At 46.7% G+C, this 8,697-nt stretch overlaps 1 protein-coding gene across 1 annotated transcript in view; it reads right to left on the bottom strand.

The window, feature by feature from the left end:
- The window catches only part of CSGALNACT1 (chondroitin sulfate N-acetylgalactosaminyltransferase 1), a 216,981-nt gene that overhangs the window by 167,828 nt on the left and 40,456 nt on the right, over positions 1-8,697 (bottom strand). The window contains exon 2 of the mRNA XM_010846399.1: positions 4,338-4,431. The gene's annotated coding sequence lies outside the window, so the exon portion shown is untranslated. The remainder of the gene's footprint in view (positions 1-4,337; positions 4,432-8,697) is intronic.

Below are 8,697 nucleotides of genomic sequence, written 5' to 3'. Positions count from 1 at the left end.
TTACATGCTGCAGAACAACTAAGCCTGTGGGCCACAGCTACTGAGCTCCAGCCCCTGGAGACTGTGCTCAACGAGAGAAGCCCCTGCAATGAGAAGCCTGAGCGCCACAACAAAGACCCAACACAGCCAAAAGTACATAAGTCAATACTTTTTTTTTACCCTCTACACAAGTGAGAAATTAAGCTCAAGGGAGGAAAAGTCCCTAAATCAAAGAAATCCCTTTCATTAAAAAAATTAAGTGGCAAAAAGAAAAAAAAGAAATCCCTTTAAACTTTTTTTTTTTACTTTTAAAGGATTATTATTCTTTTTTAAAGTCAGGTCTTTGACTTACTTTGTTACTTTTAATTATGGTAAAATACACGTAACATAAAGTTTATTTTCTTCACAATTTTCAAGTATATTCACACTGTCGTACAATCACTCTCTAGAACTTCTTCGTCTTGAAAACTTAAACGGTGTTAAACAACTCCATCCTCTGCCCCCTCAACCCCTGGCAACCACCATTCTACTCTGCATTGTCATGAGTAGGACTGTTACAGCTCCCTCCTGAAAGTGCAATCATACAGCGTTTGCCCTTTCGTGACTGGCTGATTTCACCTTTGTATAACATCCTCAAGTTCAACATCCGTGTGGTAGCATGCGTTTGAATCGCCTTCCTTTTTAAGGCCGAGTACTATTCCATTGGGCGCACAGACCACATTTCCTTTAACCATTCACCACCAGTGGACACCTGGGTTACGGCCAACCTTCCATGCCTTACTTAAAAAAGAATTTATTTAACCTAAGCAGGCGCTGGTGCTGGAGTTAGAGCACCAGTTCACATCCCTCCTATCCATGGTAGCACAGAAAACAAATGTGAAAGAGAAAGAAGACAGAGGGGGGAAAAGAAGACAGAAAAGACAGGGATACTGCCACTGCGTGAGTGTTCAGTCACCCAGACTGCACACGGTCACGCCCTCAGCAAATCAAAATACTGACAATGCTTGGTTCTGATGAGGGTTTTCAGATACCAGAAATTCATCCAAACATTTGTTTGTGAACATGCATATGGACAAACACATGCTGGGCGTTGCAAACGCAGACACGGAGCCCCTTAGAGGATGAGGACGGCCACAGGACAAACAGCCAGCAGGTGAACAACTGCAGACAGTGGAGAATGTTGGGGGCGACAGGGCCCAGCCCCAGGCCAGGCAAAGGCCGGGATGGGTTTCCAGGGCTGAGTCCAGAGCAGGAACGCAGTGAGGAGGGGCACAGAGGAAGGAGGAGGTGGGGGTTGGGGGGTGAGGGGCCGGCAGGGCAAGACACGGCCATGAGAGGCTGAAGCAAGAAACCCACTTGGTGGAAGGAGAATCTCAATGAGCAGAGCCCCGGAACAGAGCAGAAAAGACAAAAGCCAGGCCTGAGGAGGTGACAATCAGCAGACAAGAGACAGCGGTCCCGTGGCAGGCCGCAACAGGCCAGCATTCCTCTCCTGGCCTGGCCTGGAGAAGCCCCATCTGTGGGAAAGGAACTGCGGTTCAGGAGGATAAATGAAAATTGCAGCAGCAGACACTGGCACTCATGACAAGCTTACATTCTTGTCTCATTCCATTAAGTGGAAAGACTGTGGAAGGTCAAAACAGATCCCAAAGAAGGCTACTTCGTAAACCATCAATACAAACTTCTCTACTTGATTCTCTAGTTTTGCAAATATGTGCAACCTGCCAAGTTACTCCATTATAGTTTTATATTCGTATTTACTTTTAACACCCCTTCGTTCCAAAAGGAAATGGCATAGGCTACAACTTCACGTTATCTGATAGACACGTGTCATGCATGGGCTTGCAGAGCTGCAAAGAACTACAGGGTGATCTGGCCACAAAGAGAGCTTGGACCCCGCAGACAGCAGCTGAGGAACTAACTGGATCCCAGAGTAAGACCCGCTGGGTCAGCGTCCTGCTCAGGGGCCCAGGCGGCCATCGTGGGACCGTGACAAGGAGACAGTGCCAGGTGCCCACTCTGGGCAGGAAGGGAAGCAGAGGGATGCGGTTCCCACAGGACCAGACGCCCTATATTCCCTTCCTATGTTTTCATCAACCATGCAATGCCTCTTTCAGCATATACAGGTGCCAGGACCTGTGTCTGAGTGCTAGAAGCCCCACAGGGGGGTTGCCACTGAAGGACCAGTAAATGTTCCCTGGAGGGTGGCAGGGAAGGGAGAGTTCCCAGCGGGAGAGAGTGTGGGGACACTGGGCTTGGGGTGGGGCACGCACTCAGCAGGCAGCAATTCATGGACAAGGCTGGGCGGCATCGAAGGCACCAGGGGGACACGGAGGAGACCAGGAGATCCCCGGGGGAGCCTTCCAGCACCTCGAGCTGGTGATCCAACCACGAACAATGATCCAACTGCCTCTCCTGGCTGGGACTCCAGGACCACCGCAGGGCAGGTACACCTGCCAACCAGCCACTCCTCCCAGTTTACACGGCTGCCCCCTGCAGGTCTGGGGAAGGTCCACTATTGAGGGACTTCCAAAGCCCTGCATCTATAAGGAACTCAGATTATAAGGAGTATGCATGCATGCTAAGTCGCTTCAGTCGTGTCCGACTCTCTGTGACCCTATGGAGTGAATATAGGCCACCAGGTTCCTCTGTCCATGGGATAATGTCCAAGATACTGTCCTCTATCCAAGAATACTGGGGTGGGTTGCCACGCCCTCCTCCAGGAGATCTTTCTAACCCATGTCTCTTTTGTCTCCTGCATGGCAGGCGGGTTGTTTCACCACTAGCACCACCTGGGAAGCCCCCAGTCCCTGGAAAACCAAAGGCTTTCCCAAGCTCCCTCTGTCCCAGAGCAGCCTGACTCCCCATCAACACCCTGTGTCTGCAGCAGCACACAGAGAGACCAGACCCTCATCAAAACCCAGCTGGGCCTCCCTCATCACCTCATCCTGGGGTATGAACATCTTAATTGGATTATTTCTCATTACTTCTCTATTTTGTACAGTTTATTCTGACTCTTTTCTACAATCATTTCAAGGTTTTAATATCATGATGTTCTTTCTAATGACACTGTTCTCTTCTACATCATCCAAGTCAGTCTCAAAAACATTAAACATTGAAATACCTCAGATTGAAGACTTCCGTTGTGACCCTCAAAGTAGCCTTGGATCACTTAGGCCTCTTAGCCACTCAAGTCTCTACTCAAAAAAGACTTGTGAAGAATTATTGTTTGGTTATTCTTATATTATTATTATTGTTTTATTGTGGTTATCATTAATTTGGTCAAGGTTGTTTTTATTTTTCATTACTGGTAACTCAGATACAATCCCTTTAACTCCCCACTCTCCATTGTCTGAGTATAAAGCAGTTCATTAAAGCAAAATCACATCCAGCGTTTTGGTTTTCAGCCTTTTATCTCAAACAGTACAACAAAAGTAAACATTAAAAATCAAAACAAAACCTCTATAGCAATTTGTTGAATGAAGACCAGTGAAGGGGTTTTCCTGAAGGTATGCAGATGGTGAGCACAGCTTATCTATTTTCATTTTGACATCTATAGATTCATCTCCATAGAAAACTAAAATGAAGGTTTGCTCTGCTGAAGGTAAGAACCACATACATGACTTCCCATTTCATATTCTTCCCTTTCAACTAATGATGTCCCTGAAGTTCTTAGTTTTTTTCAAAGTTCAGTCTTGCCAGATGTAATAAAATATCTTATTCTAGAGAAATTCAAAATCACTGCTTACAGAGCAGAACTAAAATAACGTCCCTGAGATTTACATGTGTCCCCAAATCTGAAACCAACCATACAATCTGTCAGGGTACTATTCTCCAAGAGTTCTAGAAAGTATTCCCCTGAGATGCTATAAGTCGGAAAGTAAGATCATAGTTCAATTTCCTATTTTATTTAAATAATTATTTTGTAGCTTGGTGAAAATTACGATGCCCTTTTGATTATGGGTTAAATATTTGAGAAAGCTTAACATTTCGTCACAACTTCCAAAAGAAGAACAAATTATCCTATTCAGGTGAATTTTTAAAAAAAGAATTATGTAGTTCTTCTAACTACATTATTGGCATTTGCCATTCTGAGAAGAGAGAAATTCTGAAGAAGCTGGCAGAGTTAAATGTAAATTACAGGCTTTACAAGTGAATAAAAGAATTTTCCAAGGCAGCCAAGTAATTATACTACCTTGAAAAAGTACTCATATCTTAAAACAATAATCTGTTATTAATGGAACTATTGGAAGTAAAATGAAATTCAGCACATTTCAAACATAGCCAGAATACTGAATAAATTCAGACCATACAAAGATTCATTTCTTAAGTAATTCATGATTAACAGACACACTTACCTGGAAGCATAAGAAAAGAAGGTTAGGATGAAACTACATCATTCTTCCACTGAGTAAAAATATCTTGACTTTCCTCCTTGAAATGGAAAGGAATCTAAAAAATAAAAATAGGAGTCACTTCTGGGAATTTCCACGTCTTAAATATAGATGATATTACAAAATTTTAAATCACTTAGGATCTAAAATACAATTTATCCAACCAAAGTCCTGCCCCAAAAAGCAGGATGGTATTTTCCCTTTTCTATTTTAATGGGTAAAATGCAAAGCGTTTAAAAAAAAAAAAAAGATCAAGGTTTAAAATAAATGCCGAGAGCCATGTAGATACGTGTGTAAAAGCAAAGCAGAGTCACACTCTTGGAAAAGAACCCAGAAAAAGCAAACCTCGCAGGGAGGAAGGGTGCCCGCTGGCTCCCGAAGGCGCCGGGGCCTGGGCTGTGCGTCCGCAGCGAAGCCGCGGTTCAGGTGGGTCGGGGGACCGCGCGCCGCGCCGCCACTTTTTTCTAATGGTCGGTCGTAGGGAAGGAAGAAATGTTACAAAACAGCAAACCCCCGGGAAGTTGGAGAGCCCAGCTCCCCCGGCAGCGCGCCCCCACCGCCCCCGCAGACGCCCCCAGCACCGCCTGCGGGACCCGCCTCCTCCCCTGACGGCCCCCTCCGCCCGCTCCGTCCAGCCCTGTGCCCCCCGGCCTTTCAGGAATCCACCGAGCGCCCCTCGGTCCACAGAGATCAACGCGGACGCAAAAGAGGTACGAGCACAGCACCGGGGGAAACACTCCGGAGAGAATTCGCCCCCGCGATTAAATAGAGGCGAATAATTTATCTTCAACTCCTTTACGCAGAGTCGTGTTTTCCCGAGTTTGTGATTTCATCTCATCTGTCTTTATAATTCAAGTCATAGCGCGCGCGCGCACACACACACACACACGAAAATCCTCTATGGTTCCCGTTTCACATGCAGGAATAATAATAATAATTTTTTTTAAAAAAGGTCTAGGGTGGTTGCAGGGGGACAAAGACAAGATTGATAAGCGGCTCAGGTCCGCGGGGTCGGCCTCCCGGTGCTAGTGCTGGGGGCTGTCACGTGCAGTTTCTCCCTGCGCCCAAGTTTGAAAGTTTTCTCTGCAGCACGGACACCGAGTCAGTAAGTACGGAGTGAGGTGTGTCACCATAGAAGGGGCCATCTGGATCCGCTTTCCTGTGGGTTAACTGTTGAAAGGGTGGGCTAGCCGGGGCCAGCCCCCCCACGCCGGCCCCGCCGGTCCCCCCGCTGCGCAGCCTCTCCCGGCTTCTCTCTCCAAGCCCACTTCCGTCCCTGCCTGGCTAATTAATCTGTGTCTAAATGGAACTGCAGTTGGCAGCCCCGCAGCAATGCCAAAGTCGAATAATCACTTGGACCTGAATCCGAGTTGTTTTCCATCCTTGACAACAAATAAGGCCACTCTGGAGCCTGCAGGCCAGGAGTTGAAATGAGTTTATAATTTGGCTTCCAGTCTCCCATTCTAAATACCCTTTTCTGCCTTTTCTGCATGCAGGGGTGGGGCGGGGGAGGGCAGCTTTGGAGGCTGATCACCAGCATGGTCTTTATTGATATCCGTAATGAATATTCTGTGCCATCTAAGTAAGAGAGAAAGTCCACATCATTCAAAACCACACTTGTTTTAACAATGAAACTAAATAGGCTGTCGGCTCAAGCTACCACATGATCAAATTAATAATCTAATTTGTTCTTCTCACTGCAGCAACTGGAAGAGAAACGCTGGGTTTTTTCATCCACACACAGAGGCCCCATTCATCCGTCCAGCCCCTGAGTGCCTGTCCTGGCAACGCCAGACTACAGGTTAGGAGTTACAGGACAGCCCTGCTTCTCCTCGCCTCCTAGTAAAGCACACACGAACACTCGGCTCCTCGGCTCCGGGAAGCACATTGTCTCCTTGCAGTTCCAAACATCAGGTGCCCTAAGAAGGTGGTCATCTCTCACTGGTAATAGAAAAGGAGAGACACAGGAAGGCAGAACCACTGGCAAGACTCCCTAGAGGTCAAGATGAGAGGGGAGGTGCCACCATGGAAAATCACTGGAGGTGAGGCACAGATACACAGAGGACAGGGGTCTGTGCAGCTGGGCTTCTCCTGTTAGGAAGATGGGAAGGGTTGTCACCCACTTGTCTGCCACGTGCCTGCCTCACACTGCAAGAGCTGCTCCCAGGGTGAGCTCCTGCCATCCCCACAGCAATGCCATGCGAGTCTGCAAAAACCTCCCCATTCTACAGATGGGGAAAATGAGGCTCAAAGGTGCTAAGAAGCCTCTCGGACAGATATATGGTAAAGCCAGGATTTTTCTGACTTCAAAACCGAAGCTCTAAAAAGAAAAAGAAACGCAAGCCTCGACTTCCTCGAGGATCTAACACGGTGGTCCTCATGGGTGGTTCTCCAACAGGTGGGTGGCTGCCAGCGGTAACCTGCAGACACGCGGCCGGCATCCGAAGATCCTCCCCAGACTCCTGAAGCCCTCATTATTCACAAGAAATCACAGTGACAAACTGCTCTTGGACAAGCCTTTCAGAGTATCGAAGACAGAGACAATAAGAATGCGCTAAAAATAAAAGCTAAATCCAGAAAGCAACTGCAGGTGCAAAGCAGAGACAAGCACCTTGCTTTGTCGAATTCAGAAACTAGTTCTCAAGGACACCCCTCGGGCTGAGTTCCAGGTCTGAGGGCTCCTCTCCAGTTATCTGATGCCCTGGTGCTCTCTTCAATTTGGCATAGAGAGAGAGGATTATGGTGGGGCTTCTGTGGCCTCTCAAGTTCTGGTTTTGGTAAAAAGTGAGCAGAAGGCACAATGTGCATGAGAGTGGCTGGGAGAGGCTCCATGGGAAAACCACATACTCAGTTTTGGAAATTTCCCAGTTGGGATTTGAAAGGTTGGGAAGCCTGCCCCCGCCCACCCCCCACAGTAACAGAGTTTGACATCCATCAATTAGCAGCACTCCATAAATAAGTCAGCTTTTAATCATGCCAAAGGAGATCGCCAAAAATTAACTATGGAAAAGAGCAGCTGAAAACAAGGACACTGAGGTCAGTACTATTTTAACAATCTGGGAAGCTGTGCTGTTCAACATACAATGAGTAAGTGAAAGTTCCCAGGACTTCCAAAGAACTTCAAAGACACGGCTGGTCCAATGGGCTGCCTATAATCATCCACGTACCTTAAGTTCCAAGGCTCCCTCACATTCATACATGTAAATCTAAATCTTTAATCCATCTAAACCACATCAGTATCAGACACACTGATTCCTGAAATATGAAAAATAAGACAAGACAAAAAAGCCTGCCTAACATAACAAACCAAAGCAGCGATAGACCAGAAACATACCAGCCAACTCAAGCTGCCCAGTGGGATTTTTTTTTGTGCACATGTGGATAATAATATACATGTTTTAAAATCTTGATGGTAGTGTTTTCATTTGTATTAATCAACGGAGTCCTCTGGGTAACTGCTCTGGGAGATAGGGCAGACTTAGGGTCGGGAAGTATGCAGCCAACTTCTAAAATTACCCTTCTCAAGAATGTTTCAGAAAAGAAAGTGCCCTTGGATGCTACACGTTACAAATGGCATGTTACTATATTCTTGACAAGATTCCTTCCACATTAAATAATTTTACTGAAAACAGTACATTTTAGGAAACACTTTAAAAATCACGAGTTCTTCCTTCAAAACGCTGTCTTCTGTTATTCTGTCAAACAAACAACAGAGTCTCTGCGTCATGGTCTTGTGTGTAAAGACCGAATGAGATGAGGATGTGTTGTTGTTCAGTTGCTCAGTCGTATCTGACTCTTTGTGACCCCTTGGACTGTAGCCCACGAGGTCCCTCTGTTCGTGGGATTCTCCAGGCAAGAATACTGGAGTGGGTTGCCATTTTCTCCTCCAGGGGATCTTCCCAAGCCAGGAATCGAGCTCAGGTTTCCTGCACTGGCAGGCGGATTCTTTACTGCTGAGCCACCAGGGAATGAGATGATGCCCCTTTCTCATTCCTAATCCTGCCTGTGGAGCAGCCATCCTCACTTTCTTCACTTCAATTTATCCCTCTGATGAACAGTGATAAGCACAGATCAGTTCAGTTGAGTTGCTCAGTCGTGCCCGACTCTTTGCGACCCCGTGGACTGCAGCACACCAGGCTTCCCTGTCCATCACCAACTCCTGGAGCATGCTCAAACTCATGTCCGTTGAGTTGGTGACGCCATCCAACCATCTCATCCTCTGTTATCCCCTTCTCTTCCCGCCTTCAATCTTTCCCAGCAGCAGGGTCTTTTCTAATGAGTCAGTTCTTCACATCAGGTGGCCAAAGTATTGGAACTTCAGCTT

The sequence above is a fragment of the Bison bison genome, unplaced genomic scaffold (genome assembly GCF_000754665.1).
Source record: "Bison bison bison isolate TAMUID 2011002044 unplaced genomic scaffold, Bison_UMD1.0 scf7180017864236, whole genome shotgun sequence".
Taxonomy (NCBI): domain Eukaryota; kingdom Metazoa; phylum Chordata; class Mammalia; order Artiodactyla; family Bovidae; genus Bison; species Bison bison.
Note: the sequence above shows the minus strand (reverse complement) of the source record. Positions and strands in the feature narration are given on the sequence as shown.